The sequence below is a fragment of the Python bivittatus genome, unplaced genomic scaffold, assembly GCF_059951505.1.
Source record: "Python bivittatus isolate LINGU-HERP-01145 unplaced genomic scaffold, Pbiv_v1 ctg000220_np1212, whole genome shotgun sequence".
In the NCBI taxonomy this organism is placed as follows: domain Eukaryota; kingdom Metazoa; phylum Chordata; class Lepidosauria; order Squamata; family Pythonidae; genus Python; species Python bivittatus.
The window spans coordinates 257433-274696 of NW_028277048.1; positions in this window are offsets into that span (position 1 = coordinate 257433).

Here is a 17264-nt window from a genome sequence, read left to right on the forward strand (position 1 = left end):
GCCATTCTTGCTTTGGCATATTTTGTTTAATGGAAACTTGCAATGCCATCATGAAGCAAACATTCCTTTGCTTGGTCTTTTTTTTTCTGCCTCTTTTAAGCCCATCTGTGTTCCCATCTCAGTTCTCCATTTCAAGGTAATAGCTATGACACAACCAAAGGAAGCCATCCTTTTCTCAAGAAAGGTGATTATTACTGAATTTAGTTGTCTTATCTCACAAGTAAACCCACTGACAGTAGACCTACACACTTATATATTTGTTATATTTATATCCTACTTTTCCTTCAGCAGTTTAAAAGATTGGGCTGACAAAATGCAGCTACCTGGGTGAGTTTATGTAACTTAATGTAAGAAATAATTATTTGAGAACTACATATAGTTTTGTGCTTATAGTGAAGGGGGAGGGGATCTTCTAAGAAGTTCAGACACAAAAGAATTAAGAAGTTCAGACACAACCTAGATAGTGGCCAGAGACCAGCAAACCTAGGAAATTCAACCTCTGAACAACCAATCAGGAACAAGAAAAACCTTCCCTCTTAGGTGAACTTCTAAAAAGGGAATGAGCCAGCTCCATTTTGCCTTTGTTCTTTTGCCTTCCTTCTTGGGAGAAGATGGTATCTCTTCTCCAACTGGCTTCAGCTTGGTAAAAAATCTGACCCAATTTGAAGAAGGGTTGAAGAATCAGAAAAAAAGAGCCATCTAGAGAAATCTGGAACTAGATGCTGAGTAGGGTTATTTAAAAATGTATCTTATGGATTGATCATTATTTCTTTGTATCTTTAGCCACATTTTGTTCTGTCTATATTATTAGTGTGTTTGGATATATATTTATGCCTGGAAAGTTAGACCCTGTGGATCTCAGTGCAGAGGCTGTTCCATAGGGCACACACTGTTATGGAGAACGCCTACCTCCTAGGTCCCACCAGATGACACTTCAGGAGAGGAGATCTGGAATGCCCCCACCCTATCTATCTGGTGGGATGGGCAGATTCCCTTGAGGAGAGGTGGTTTATTTTATTTATTTAAAGAACACATATGGTTGCCTGTCTCACACAGTGATCCTAGGCAGCTCATAACAAGCAATAAAACAATATAAAAACATATCAGACCCTTCCCACCAGACCCCATACTGTGGACCCCTGACTCAGCCCCATCTTAGCCCAATGTTTGGGGGAAGAGCCAGGTCTTCACAGCCTTCTGAAAGGCTAAAAGGGAAGGCCCCCCGGAATCTCAGGTGGGAGACTATTCCAAAGGTCCAGGATGACTAAGAGAAGGCACACTTCTGAGTTCCTACAGATGACAATGTTTGAGGAAAGGAACCTGGAGCGTGCCAACCATGTCTCACCTTGTGGGACTAGCAGATACCCTTGAAGAGAGGTGGTGCCATAAGTAACACAAGTGAATCTCAATGTACTATACATCTGATTTGGATTTTATAGGTTAAATGTACCTATAAAATACCATGCTTCTCTCTTACAATTGCTATTTACAAGACATGATTACCCATCTTACACATGCAGATTCTGTGACAACCATTTGTTGTTTGTTAATAGGGGATATTGATAGCTCATTCCTTAACAATTTAGCAGCCATTTGCTGCTGGTTCTACTCCATTCCATGAGCATAATATGATCAGAAATTATTAGAAAAAGTCAGAAAACTAGCTAGAATATGAGTAGAAAAGAAAGGAGAGTAGCAAAATGCTCTTAAACAATTCTTAACTTTTAATAATAAACAATTCCTGTTCTGTTGCTCAAATGGTAATCATTTGTTGCATGAATCAATACATCAATGGCAGAGTTTCAGAATGTTTTCAGAATGATTGAGTGATGAATGAGGGTTTTTCCATCAGTGTTTTGAGAAAAGAGATGATTTTGGGTGAAGAATCAGTCTGTGAGTTGAATAAAATTAAGCAGGAGGCCTGATTTGCTTTTCTTCTGAGAGATTTACGTCAGAGATTGTCTAGCCTGTCATAACAAGCCCCCTCAAGTTCTCATGGGAATTCAATCAGAGTTCTCAAAATCATAAGTAGAAAACTCGCGATGCCTCCAGATATATTTTTGAAATAATTCCTTGGTCATATAGATGAATTTGTATGCAGTGCTTGCCTGCAACACAAGACAAATATTATAGCTGTACAGTTAATTCTCACAAGTGATTTTAGCCTCAGCCTTGCGTTGGGATGACTCCTGATACTTTTCTATCTGGCTGAAGGCTAGGCAGTAGATACTCAAGGGTACTGTATGTTGTGTCAGGGGAGAATCCTTAATTTGGTGTTTAATCTGGAGGAAAGACCTCAATTTCTGCACTGCACCTTGCCCTAGCTTATTCAGGCTAGAAACGGGGGCCTTTATCAGTTTTGTCTGTCTGTCTGTCTGTCTGTCTGTCTGTCTGTCTGTCTATCTATCTATCTATCTATCTATCTATCTATCTATCTATCTATCTATCTATCTTCCAGCCTTTCAATAATAATCTATGAAAATATAATAATTACTACTTTCTATATGATTGACTTGTTTGCTAATAATTCTGGTGGATTGCAGATCCAGCTATTGAAAGGAGATCACTTGGAGATCACTTAGTCCAAACGTGTGCTCAGATCAGGAATCTCTACTAGGGTTTTTCCAATAGATAGCCACGCAGCCTCTTTTTAAATGATATGCTATAATAATGGATATGATGTAATTTTATATCATAGCAATTCCAATGGGAGAATTTTGTCTAATGTGTGATGGACTGGAATGGTGGGAGGGGAGTAAAGAATGTGCTCTCATCTCCAGAGGAGCGAGGAAGAGATAAGCGGAGGAGACTGGCACCTCCCTAAGAAATTCCATCGGTGTGAACTGGCTGAGCCTGGGAACTGGTTTCATTCTGGGAAGATTCTTGTTAAGGGGTTGTAGCTAATAAATCTTGCTGGATTGATTCTGCATGGTCTCCTGGAGTTCTTTGGGCTAGGCCCGACAAATGGGAGAAATGTAAACATGTCCTTAGCTTTCCTATTAAAATTAATTGCATTTGGATTTTTTCAGTTTTAATACTTGCTTACTTCCTAAATAATAGGAAGTCTCAAATGATCAGATAATGGTAACACTGCAGTGCTGGATTTCAGTTCCTATATTACTAGATTTCATTATTAGAAAGAATAATTCAGTGTGGGAGTTTCACAAAAAATGCAACTCAGAACAGGTTTTTAAAAAGCTGTAATAGCTATTAAAACAACATTGACTGTACAGTATTTTGCGGCTTTACTTTTATTAAACTCAAAGAATTATACTAAAGTCATGAGTATGCTGAATTACTCAAAAGCTTTTCCTGTAATGAATGTGATATTTTTAGAATGCTTTAAAAAAAACAATTTTTGTGGGCTAGTAATTAAAGCAGACAGGTTTATATTTTTTCTTTATTTCTTATTTGTGATTAGGTGCACGATTAAGACTGGGGAGATTCAGCTCAAGGCCATTCTCAGTCACAGAAATTCTCTGGGTTACTCTTTCTCAATCTAACCTACCTTTGCAAGGTTGTTATTGTGTGGGGTGAAGGGAGAAATTCATGTAAGCTGCCTTACATTTCTGGAGGAAAGGTCAGATATATATATATATATAATAAATAAATAAACTCATATTTATGAGTCGTAGTTAAATTATACCATTAGAAGATAGAGGGATATAGAACAGGAAAGTGTAGTGTCTATACATTCATGCCAATGGAAAACAATTTTGGAATCCGTAAGTCATAGGCCTAGAGATTTAAAGTGACTGGTGCATGTTTTCAGGAAGAAATTAAGGAATTCAGTTTGCTGTAGTGGTGGAGGTGCTGGCCTAGAAACTAGGAGACTGTGAGTTCTAGGCCTCCCTTAGGCATGAAAGCCGGCTGGGTGGCTTTGTGCCAATCACTTTCTCTCAGCTCAACCTACCTCATAAGGTGGTTGTTGTGGGGAAAATAGACAGGAGTATTAGTTATGTTTGCCACCTACATAGATAGATAGATAGATAGATAGATAGATAGATAGATAGATAGATAGATAGATAGATAGATAGATAGATACACACACACACACACACACACACACACACATGCATACAGTATATATAATAAAATAGAATAATAACAACAATAATAAAAATAATAATTAATTGGATGTGGTATTTAAAATGCAACCAATATGGCTCTGCTTTAGCCTTGAAGTTATCTCACAGTTTTCTTTTGGAAGAAGCTGTTCACATTCTTAAAGAAAACTGATGAAAGCAGAAAGGTTGATAATACAAGGATGAATGGATACCCATTCTCAGTTCAATTCTACAACAGTCTGAAGATTGTATCTCTTTCAATATCTGAAGAAGTATTCTTTCACTGAAAGTCTTGGCTGGAGAACTATTTAGGCTTATTATTTTATGGAGAGTCTGTTAAATCCTCAGTAAATAAAGGGGTTCTGAAGCACTTAGGGCTATGGAACCATATCTAGGCATCAAAATGTATTTTAGCCAGAGATCTTCATTTTGGACAAGCGATATTTATGTTGCCATTCCTCAGATAAAAGACAAAAAAAAAAAGGCATTCAGGAACTGGAGCAAGTAGAAGGGCTACCAAGGTGATGAAAGATAGAAACCAATTTTTATGAGGAATAGTTAAAAGACCTAGGTATGTTTAGCTTGCAGAGAGGCATGGAGCAATAGTCCAGCCAAAGAGGGTCATCAAGATGATGGCTAAACCACATGATTAGAGCCCCCCTTTTTGTACATGCGTTGACATTACATGCATGCATAAAGAGGTGGGACTTCAATCATATGATTGTGGTTGGAATCTTCACTTTTTAAAATACCTCTCCCCCTTTCCACAAGCACTAATTCCCCTGTAGTCAAACAAAGGCACTATAGCAAAGAAAACGGAGAAACAGAAAGGGAATGCAGACCAAGAAAGCTACCAGCTTCTTTTTCTGCAGCAGGAGAAAAGAAAAGGCAACTTGTGACTAAGCAAAGTGGTAGGAAAGGGAGGCATACAAGTCCTTACAGCAGACAACTGAGGCTGTTACATTTGAAAATGGCCTAAAATGGCCTGGTAACGGTGCCTCCCTTCTGAGGTTTGATTTCCAAACAAATCCCTTGAGAAATGCTATAAAAATAATAATTAATTGGACATGTGGTATTTAAAATGCAACACAGATCCATATGGCTCTGCTTTAGCTTTGAAGTTATCTCAGGTAACTTCATCAAACCTCAGAATGGAGGCACCATTTCCAGGCCATTTTTTTTTAAGTAATAAAAAGGAAAAGAGCTGGGGTGGGACCTATAAAACCTAAGGAAACCCAGTTCTTGAACTTGAGACTGGCCTCTACTTTAATATATAAGTTCTAAATGTATTATTTTATATTTAGAATCTGCTGATAAAATAATTGTAATAAACAATTTACTTCTCATATAACCTTTGTCTCTCACTCTCCTCTTTTTTTGTTTTCTTCATGGACTATTTCAAAGAGAAAACAGATGTAATAATACAGTATGATTTTGACATTTTTGTTCTAGTATGCAGCAAATGTGAATTGAAACTATTTTTGTATTTGTGTCATTTCAGCCTTATACTGTCTTATTTAGACTAAAGTTCTTGATGGCAAGGACCTATAATGTATCATATAGAATAGAGTATTGTACAGAATCATAGAATCATACAGAATATATAATTTTATTGAAGAAGAAGAAGAATCTTTGTAACTGAGAAGCCAAACTTTCATTCATGTATTAGAAATGAGAGAACTTGCTGAATTGGGCACAGAATTTTTCCATCTCTAGATTCTTGAGATACAGTTGAAGGAATGGCCTTTAAATTCATCTGTTACTGAGAAATATAAACCATTTTGCCAACCAATAAAGAAAGTTTTGTGTCAAATGGTTTTTGTCCTGAGGCTGGAGATAGCTCTATGTGGCTTTTCCTTCCTTCCTCCCTTCCTTCCTTCCTTCCTTCCTTCCTCTGTCTTTCTCCTTTTCAAGTATGTTTCCACTGCGAAGGGCCAAACTAAAATATAATCTAGCAGCAATGGTCAAGCTGACATATGAGAATGTGCTATAGAGTAAGCATTACATTAATAGCGGCCAGACTTGCTGACTTTAAGGGATACAATTTTAATGTGTCTAAGATACTAATGCTCTTCATATGTATTACTAACACATTTGTCACCCATCCTGAAAGAATGTTCTTATTTGCCTAGTGTGGTGGCTTTCCTTTTCTTCATTTGTCCATCTTGAGAAGTTAGGCCTCATATTCAAAGAGGCAGAAGAAGCAACTGCCTCATGCATCTTGTTTTTTGAAAAAATAGTTTTTTATTTTGCTTCCCAGGCTCCAACCATATATTGCCAAGCGAAAAAGACTTAACTGGATATTACAAGGGCTTTCAAAATTGAAGTCGGATAGCCTTAATTAATTGCATACATAATGTTATTCCTGCAAAATGGTAACTATACGGGGGGACGCGGTGGTGCAGCGGCTTAATGACGCTGAAAGTTGCCATCCAGAAATGGTCGACACTTCAGCAGTTCTAGCCCAGCTCTGTGCAGCAGAGTGACCTCCTGCTTCCTCCCCAGCTCCTGCCAACCCAGCAGCTCGAAAACTTACGTGAGTAGATAAATGGGGACCCAGTGGGAGGAAAAATGCTGGTGGCACCTTGCACAGAGAGACAGGATCAGTTGCCGGTAATGCGGAAGCTGCGCATGCCTGAAAAAGGCGCGAAGCAACGGAAACCCTGCCTCCTGCGCTCGCCAGCTGGGCTCTGGTCTAGGAAGGAGGCACTGGCAAACCACTTCCGAAACACCTTGCCTTGAAAACTGCAGGGACTCGTCCAGGCAGTCACTGCAGAATCGGTCACGATTGAGTGTGGATAAAAAAAAAAGCCTTAATTAATTGCATACATAATGTTATTCCTGCAAAATGGTAACTATACATTTTCAGGACATAATGATTACTTGATTGTGTGGTCTCTTCTGTTGTATAAGACAACCTAAGTTTTATTTTATTAAGCAACTTTAATATTGCTGGACCATAGACTACAAATAAATAATGAGGAATTCCTTGCGTTCATTTGAGAAATATGCTATTGAATATTTAAGTGTTACTTACCAAGAACAGGCTTAGGAAGAGGCAGAAGGTTTTGTTTTGTGTGTAACCGCTGCCGACCTACTGAGAAGCTGGGGAGCAAAAACAGAGTTTTCCTGACAGCAACCTTCTCAGTTTAACAGGTAACAGAAACCCATATTACCACATTAGTTTGGAATCATAGGAGATGTTCTGCTTTCTATTTACCAGCCACTGCCCCTTGGTCCCAAAGACTTTGAAGAGTTGAGTGGAGAAACAATTTCTCCTCTGGCAAAATAACAGTGTACTGCTAGTCTACACTTTGCAACCATAGGCTGCAGTAAACTCCCTTTCTCTTACTTTTCCTCAGAGTTGGCATTAGATTCCAACTACATCTCAGAACATTAGATTCCCTAATTTTGTTGACAACAATTAACTTTCTATTGGACTTTGGCCTCTGCCTAATCTCTGCTAGTGATACAGATGGTACCCACTGCCCTAGGGTTCCAGAAAGCCCTTAAGACCAGCCTCTTTTCCCCCCCTATTTTATTCATCTTCAGTATAAAAGTATTAGCAAACAATATTAAGAGTGATGTGAATGTTCAAGATCTTAATATAAAAACAGTATCACATAATAAAGTTGTTGGCAGTCATATGCTTCTTTTCTTCAAAATCCTAATAGTCAGTTACATCTTATATTAGAAAAAATTCACACACCAACATGGATTAGAAATCAGTTTTGATAAATTGTCTTCCAGGTTAATCAGCATTGCTAAAGAGTTGGAGAAACAGTTTCAAGAATCTACTGGACCTTTATGACAGTCCACGTAGATGGAGTATTTAGTATTTCGAAGAAGTATGTAGAAGAAATATTATGAAGAATGGCACCAGTTAGTAACAAGTTACTGTATACCCATTTTCTGCAAAAAAACAAACAAACCCCAAAACAAAAGGAACATAAGTCTCGGTAGTATCCTTATTTATTATTACTTAGTGGATTAACTGAAATTAAAATGCCTTTTATTCCTAAATTTTATTTTTGTTTCAAACTCTTCCAATTCTCTTGCTTGGTTTTCTAAGCAAAATGGGGAGCAAGGTGTCTTCATTTATACATAATTATAAATGAACATTGTCTCCAACAAATTGCTCTGTGCCTGTAAGCATTCCTGAATGGAACTCTAATCTGGGCAATGGTTAGTGAAGTAGGTTTTATAACTATGACAGGAAGATTTTGGGTAGGCAGTGTCCAGCATCTAGCTAACTACAGTTTATGAGGAGCTGTATGCATGTGTACCTGGGAAGAAGGCAGGACAAAGTGACTTCAGATTACCAGTTGCATAGATTGTAGTAGATTGTTGGACCCAAAACAGGGTTCTTGCCCGGAGACGACTGCCAGTAACTTCACCGGACATGAGAAGCCTTTAGATGTGGGGAGATGGGCGGGGACAAGTCCACTAAATAAATAAATAAATAAAATAAAATGTTTCCTTTATCGTTGTGCTGCAGTAAAGGGGCTACCTCTGTCAAAAGATGGACCCCGAACACAAAAGAAATCGGGTTTTTATACATTAAGTTCAAGAAAATAGAGTCAAAAGGAAGGATAATGATTGGCTAGGAGCCTCTTTATGACCTTGCGCGTCATACTGGTGCAAACTTAGGTTATTATGATAGATGACTGTCGGGTGGCATCTCATTATCATAAAGAGACAATATGTCTATAAGGGACAGTACACAATACTAGGAAGTCTGGTATCAGAAAGAGATAATATCCAGGGAAGGGTCACTAAGTTAGTTTGCATTTATCTATCTCTACCCTAAGGAAGGGGCACCAAAAGGAAGGGGAAATTACAGGCTAATTCCTCTGGGCCTTGGAAGGTTTCAGATATGGGTTACCACATCCCTGCCCTAAAGACAGAAGGGTCACTAAGATTAAAAGACCCATTATAGGTTAAGGCTGGGCGGGATTAACTATAGACTCTTGCTTTCCCACAGGAATTGCATGTACAGTATTTCTCCATTTCGTGCCCCTCAGATAGTAGATAGATAGTAGGCAGAGTAGTAGACAGTTATCCTCTCATGCTCATGAGGTATTGAAAAGTTGATGCCACTGGATTTGGATTACTAACTTTATATGCTTGTGGTGAGATACTATGATCTGTACACTTTATGCTTTGCCTGTTGTAGGGAGCAGGGAATCAATGATATCGAGACAGCTATTCTCTCCCTCTTACCAAAGCTCTTAGTAGAACAACTATGCTAGATGAGTGCCCATAGCAACACTTGCCAATGTAACAAAGCTTTTGCTAGTCCCTATAGCCAGCCAGCAGAATCTATGTGCTGGATATCACCTAAATAAAAGGAAATATGTTTATACTGGTAGGTATAAAATTTAACTTAAAGAAGTTTGCTGTGATTAAACTATAGTTCTGTTGCCATCTTATGGGGAAGTAAAGCATAAGGTTAATCGCACAGAGTGGAATCAATCTTATGAAACTATTGAAAAGAAACATAATTATTTATTAAACTGAAAAAATGTTTCAAGAATAATTTTTATGTATCTGTACATAATTGGTAATAATCAAAATTGCTATGAAATTCTTCAGTAAGATTTTTTCCTATTATAACAATCATAGAATTGGAAAAGGCTATAACTCCAACTCCCTCTCAGTGCAAGAATCCAAATTAAAGCATTCCAGCCAGACAGCTGTTTAACATTTACTTGTAATCATTTAAGGAAGGGAAACTCACCATCTCTTTGGGTAATTGGTTCCACTGTCAAACTGCCCTTACTGATAAGAATTCTTTCTAACATCCAGTCAGAATCTGCCTTCCTATAACGAATCATTCAGTGTCCTCCACTCTGAATAGTTTGATGAGCTATTAATTAGCTAACCCTACCTACTTTTGTGTCATCTGCAAATTTTATGAAACCTCTTTATCTATGTCAGTTATTCTGAACAGTATGGGAGTCAATACCTCATTCCATTTTGATGAAGAACTATTGATGAACATTCTTTGAATACAATTTTTGCAGGTTTAAGTTGCTGCTGAAATACGATTCAGAAACTCAACAAATCAAGGGCTGTTTGATTAAATGGACCTGTGCTGGTTAATTACTGCAATAAAGTAATTTATTTCATTAAATGGATGCAGAATTTTGATAGAACAGTTTACATGATCAACGGAAGAAAAATATCAAATTTATGATCAGCAGTATACTTAGAGGAAGTTGGTATAGGATGTTCTGTTAATGGTATATTACAGGTAGTCCTTGCTTAACAACCACAATTGGGACCGGAATTTAGGTTGCTAAGCAATGCAGTCATTAAGTGAATTATCATATGACTGCATCACTTAGTGACCACAATGCCAGCACTCCCGGCCTCCGTTGATAAGTGAGAAGCGTTAAGCAGACAGAGTCCCATGTAAGGACATGGGGGTGCCTCAGGAGGGTGAGGGAGGCCTTGGGAGGCCTGGCACAGGTCACACATGAGTTGGGGGGTGCTGCAGTGTGGCACAAAGCCACAACCACCCCTGGAAGCCTCAGGTGCCCCAGCCTGGCCCAGCATCCCTTATGATTGCAGAGGCACTGCAACTCCCCCCACCCACCTATCTCCCTCCATCTATGTCCTTTTAGCTGCCCTGCACAGCAGCACTTGGCGGTGGCAGCACCGGGGCTGGGGCTAAAGCCCAGAGCCTTCAGTTTCAGCCAGCTGCCACCACCCCTAGGCCTCGACTTCAGCCCCAGAGCCGCCACTGCCACTGAGAAATGCCACCTCAAGCCCCACACACACCTTTGCTGCCTCACATCATTCCCCAAACGGTGTGAGTCATTTATAACTTATAGTTTGATTTATACTGGTTATAGCTGTTAATGGTTGCTTAATAATCCAAATTCATTATTTGATGCTTCTTTGGACTACTGGCTAATGGATTCTGTACTGAGATGTGCTCATAGTGTCCTGTGGGTCTTTATCTCTTTACAGCGCAATGAACATGTACTGCTTTCAATTAGCTGCTGATTGCTGGGCAAATTCATGGTAGTATTCATCTGAAAGTTTTTCAGCGCAATTTGTAAAACCATTAACCACAAATATGAGCCAGGGGTAGTTAGCCCTGATGAACTCAGTTGGATGTTCTTCTATTGATAGCTTGTGCTGTATACTTTAGCAAGTTGGAGTTCAGTGCAAAATTCTGACAAAAATACATATCTCAAGGTTTGTGTGTGTGATGATGGTCTTTAACTTATAAATATGTTCACATCATAGGATTTACCAATATTCATTCTTATAAATAATTGAAAAGTCTTTTATTCTACTATTCAAGATCACAATAATGGGATAATATAATAGTTCCATTGCAAACATTATAGTTTAAAAATTAAATTGTGGCATAAATGAATCCATAAAGGCAATATGGGATGTGAATAGAAAATAACAATTTGGACAAAAAAAGATATAATTTTTAATTAATAAAATAAAGCAAACCTATTGTGGAGAGGCTTCAACCGTTTGAGAGAGAAGGAAGTCCTGACCTGAATAGGAGCAATTACCCACTGACAACTGATCCTATCTCCCTCCTTTTCCTAGTTCTCTCATGAGGCAGCTAGTGCTGATAGCCTTGGATGGGATGGAGACTAAGCCAGCTGAAGCAGAAGCAACATTATAGGCTTTGATGGTTGCTTGCTTGCATCCTCCTCCTGGACTGTTGTTTAGGCCGCTGTTGAGGAATTCCTAATACTGGTAAGACTGTCACCTAGCTGGAATATTCATCATCTAACCAAACATTTAAATGGTTAGTTGTCAGAATCAGAGGATGTAATACCAGCTCTAAAAAAGCAATAAGAACTAGACCATCTTTGCTTTTCTCAAGACTAGAGATTGGTGGGGTTGGAGCAAAGCAAGACAACTCCATTTCCAAAGCTTGCTGTTTCCAAGGTCTTTAATGCTGTAAAACTTTCTCACACATATAAACACACACACGTACACCACCCCCACCTGCCTCATATTCTATGGAAATATCCACATCTTGACTGAAGAAAAGTACAAATAGTGTGTGCTGCATTGTTGCCAAGGAAACTGAAGCTGAGGCAATGCAGTGGAATTAAAAGCAATTCTCTTAGCTATGGAAGATGGTAGAAATATACTGATATTGCCAATTTGTTTTTTCCACAGGGATCCAACAATCACATTCAGGTTAGGCTGAAAATGCTCTAAAACAGCTGTTTTCTGCTGCTGGTTTCCACAATTTAGTAAAACTAAAAATTGAGAACTGGATTATATATAAGAACAGCATGCTCTGGGCAGCCAAACAGTTTTGCCTCTTCAGGAATTCCAAAATCATAGTTTCACACTGCCCTCTGCAAACCATGAAGAAAAAAAAGCATCTTAATATTAAACAGATGTTTTTATTAACAAACAGCATTCTGTTCAAACCTTATTCTCAGATCTTTGGGTCATAATTATTCTCCTGTTTTTATAAGAAGTAATATCTGAGATTTATAATATATATTTTTATTTCATCTAGAACAAGCCATTTTGCAATAGAAGTGGATTTAATAAATTTAGTATGTTGCAAGGTCTCTGATCCTCTCTTGTACATGTTTCTTTTAACACTTGTTTCCCATATTTCTATTATCACAGAAGCCTACATGAAAAAAAAGGAATATTATACTGCAGATGACAGTGCTCTGAAATATGAGCCATTCCATTAGTTACAGTAACATTCCATAGTCACATTCCACACAGAATTTTACTTCAATAAATCTTTTTTTTTCAGGATAGTATCTGTACATTGAAAATGCATGGAATCATGGAGCTGTTTAAGCCATGGAATCCAACCTCAATGTAGTAATCCAAAAAAAAGCATCCTTGACAGATGGCTATCTAGCCTTCAGCCATCAGCTTTCTGAATAATTAAGCCCACTGTTGAAGTGATCTTAGAACATCCTGTTTTTTCCTAACATTCCATCAGATTCTGCTTTTCTGTAACTAAAATCCTTTATTTTAGTTCTGGTTTCATGGTTTCTAACATAAGCCTCTCTATCTCCTTTCAACACTTTCAAATCATATTTTTGCATTCTTCTGCATCCTGCAACAATAGCTTCATGACTCTCTTCTGTATAACATTTTTGCATGTATTTGAAGAGTAGTATCATAATTCCAGCCCAGTTAGGTGTCAGCATCTAGTCACCCTTGGCTGATTTTAAAAACTAAACAGGAACTAACATATTTGATACTTGTTAGAAAGACCACCAGGAAAGAACAGGGCTATAGACTACACTTGGAAAAAAGAATCCTAGAAGAAGGTAATGAAAACCTATTTCCATATTGTTACTAAGAAAACTCCATAGATGTTACTAAGTTACCAAGAGCTCAAAGCAATGGAGACGTTATTTTTTATTACAGTATACCCCCCTCAAGACTTCTTGTCTGAAGGCTAAACAGTGCCTATTTTAATCTCTCTTCACAAGATTTTGTTCCCAGTCTCCTTATTGCCCTTATCACCCTTTTCTGAACTTTCACCAGAACTGTACTCCAAGAATTATTACTTTGCAGAATAAAGTAAAATTATTACTTTCCTGATTTGGAAATTATAATTCTGTTAATGTAGCCTAAAACTACATTTGCTTTTTTTTTCTCTCAGTATTCTCATAGAGAATACTATGGTACATATTCTGTTAGCAGGTGAGTACTATTCCATTATCTTCTTATCAAACCAGATATTCCACAACCTATAACTGTGCATTTTATTTTTATTTCCTAAGTGAAGAACTTTGCATTTGTCTCTGTTGCATTTAATTCTATTACCTTCAGAACGAATGCTCTTTTTTTTTCTTGTTAAGTGTTTAACCCAATTTTGTGTTACTTGCAAATTTGATAAGCATCCTTTCCAAATAATAAGAATATTGATCATGAGACAACCCAGGACTAAACTCTTTAACATCCTATACAATTCCTAAATTCAAGTTTGAAGAACTATTGATTAGTATTCTTTGACGTGAACATGATTTTTGAGTCAAAGGCTCAATGTCAGAGTATTGGTAAAACTTTTGCTAAAATCAAAACATATTATAAATGTAGCATTGCCACAATCTATTAAAGAAATTATTTTATCAAAAACTAGTTCAGTCTGGCAAATTTAATAAATTCATGCTGATTCTGGCAATTGTTTTCAAAGGGTTTACAGATTGACTTATGTTCTGCTGTACAATCTTTTGTGTGTCATATAATCTCTGGATCTTCCTTTTTCCTCTTTTTGAAGATAGGGACAACATTCTCTCTCTCCCAGTTACCTGGTAATTCACCAGGATTTTTTAAATATAATATATAAAGGTTCAGTTCGTTCTTTTATTATCCTGGAATGCAACTTATCTGGCCCCAGCATTTAAACTCAAATAGGCATTCCCTGATTATACTGCTATCACTTTCAAGGTTTGATCATGTTCCTTTATCCTGGTCTTAATTATTTCCTAGCAGAATAAATTTTGGTGGAGAAAATTGAACCAAAATAGAAGTACAGGTGGTCCTTGCTTAACAACCACTTGTTTAGTGACTATTCAAACTGCAATGGCACTGAACAAGTGGTACTTATGACCATTCCTTGGAGTTCTAGCCGTCGCAGGGTCCCAAGGTCACATAATTGCCATTTGTGAACTTCTTTGCCAGCTTCTGACAAGCCAAGTCAATAGGGAAGGCAGCAGAAGGTCACAAATGGCAACCACATGTCATTCTTGCTAAATGACCCATGGTGATTTGCTTAACAGCAGCAACTGGGAGTGCCGGAATTGCTGTCACTAAGCGGCATGGTCACATGACATTGCGCTTTATGATTGCGTCACTTAGCAGTGGCAATTCCGGTCCCAATTGCTGTAGTTAACCAAGGACTATCTGTAACTGCATTTTGTTACTAGTTAGAAACTGCCATTTTCACTGAGCAGCTGATACACTGATTTTCTCATACTTTTATTTTGAACATATTTAAAGAAGCCCTTTTTACTGTTCTTAGTATTCTTTGCTAATCTCAACTCATTCTAAGTGTTAGCTTTCCTTATATCCTCTTTATAAAGGCTTAATACAAATCATTACACCCTCATATAAACTACAAAGTGCCAAAAGTGGCATGGTTGAGTAAGCAGCATGTACCACCCCAAGGCTGGTGTCAAGGGTTATATGTAATGCAAAGTCTGTATGTTTGCTCTTTAACAGTGCTGCTGATAGTCTGGTCTACCTAGTAGGGCTGACATGATGCTTAAGGAAGTGATAGTTGGCCCCTCCTCAAGAAGCCATCACTTGGACCCAACCATGTTCGACAATTTTCATCCTGTCTCCAACCTTCTCTTTTTAGGGAAGGTATCAGCCTTACAAGGTAGGCTAGACTAAGAAATCATGCCATGTAGGTCAAGACCACTTTTATGTAACAGCTATAATACAGAATCTTGCAAGTCTGAATGTGCTGCCCCCACTTCCCTTTATAACTGTGTGAACTAGGGAAGGGCTTTTCTGAGATGTTTTCTCAAGTTACTTTCTTGACCTATAGGTACTATAGATTCAGAAAACCCTGGAGGAAGCAGATTGTCTGGATCCCTTTCAATTAGTTTTCAGTCCTGAGCATGGGACTGAAAGAGCATTGATCACATTTGTGGATGACCTCTGATAAGAAAGAGGTGGTATATCCATTCTAGCTTTTCAATCTCAGCAGCTTTTGATACCATTGATCATAGTTTCTTTCTGGACTAGGTTGGGAGTGGGGACACAGAGTTATGCTAGTTCCCCTCCCTCCTCCAAGTTGGTTCCAGTCAGTGTTGATAGCGGTGAGAGATCTAGCTCACAGCTTTTTCTCTGTGGGGCTCCTCAGGGCTTAACACTCTTCCCACTTTGGTTTAGCATGCACAAGAAATTGCAGGGTGAGCTTATTCGACAGAATGGGGAGAGATATCAGTATGCTGATGATATCCAACTTCACAGCTCTTACCTGGATCAACCAATTGATGCTATGGGGGCTTTGTCTTGGTGTCTGGAAGCTGTGAGAGTCTGGATGGAGAAGTACAGGCTTCAGTACTGTTAGCCCTGCAAGGTAGTCCAGACAAGAAGTACAACTTCTCAGGCCTTCTCGGCTGTGGCCCCCGTCCTTTGGAATATTCTGCCCCCGGAGTTGAGATTGGCCCCTTCGCTCCTGGCCTTCCAGAGGGATTTGAAGACCTGGCTCTTCCACTTGGTCTGGGGTGAGGAGGGAAGACATGTGGGGGGATGGCTAGTCCCTTAGAAGCCTTTTGTCTGCAGCTCTGGAAACCATCAACCTCTTGGACTTTTTCTTTCTTGTGGTAACGCTTTGTATAATTTTTATGTTTTCTGTAATTTTATATATATTTGTTTTAATGGATCATGTGAGCCGCCCAGAGTCCCCCATTGGGGGAGATGGGTGGAGATAAACCTAATAAACAAACAAACAAACAAACAAACCAGGAGTACTAGCTCTATATTGTTAGATTACATTAACAGAATCTTGCAAAACTGAAAATCTTTCCTCCTTTCCTTTCATTCTCTGGAAAACTAAGGAGAGTCCCTTCTGAAACGTTTCCCATGCCATCCCCAACTTCTGTGGGCTGACACCATTTTTACATTCCAATTGTCTAGTCTGTGGCTGTCCTCCTGTCTCCCGAGGTCATTCCCACATACCATTACAGTATAATCCTAGCAAGATTGAGTGGCTTTGGGTTTTAGGGCTCCCTGGATCCAGTGGTTTTCCATCTTTAGTTCTGGATGGTGTTGAACTATCCCAAACAGATCTGGTGCACAATTTGGGGGTCTTCCTGGACTCCTAGCTTCTGTTCAAGGAACAGGTGGCAGCTGTGGCCAAAAGGCCTTTCCTCAACTTCGTCTTGAGTCACTCGGACTCTTTCCTGGTTCAGGAGGAATGGTCACTCATGGTTTGCTCACACCCCAAGGGGAAGTACTGCAACATGTTCTATATGTGGCTGGCCTTGAAAAATATCTGGAAGCTCCAGCTGGTCCAGAATGTAGCAACACGGGCAGTTACAGGTGCACGCATGTTACATCTCTGCTCCATGAGCCATACTAGTTTCCAGTATGCTTCCAGGTACAATTCAAGATGTTGGTTTTCACCTATAAAGCCCTCCATAGCATGAGGCCAGTTATTTGCCACACTGCCTCTAATTGTTTCTACCTGTCCCATTAGATTTGGCA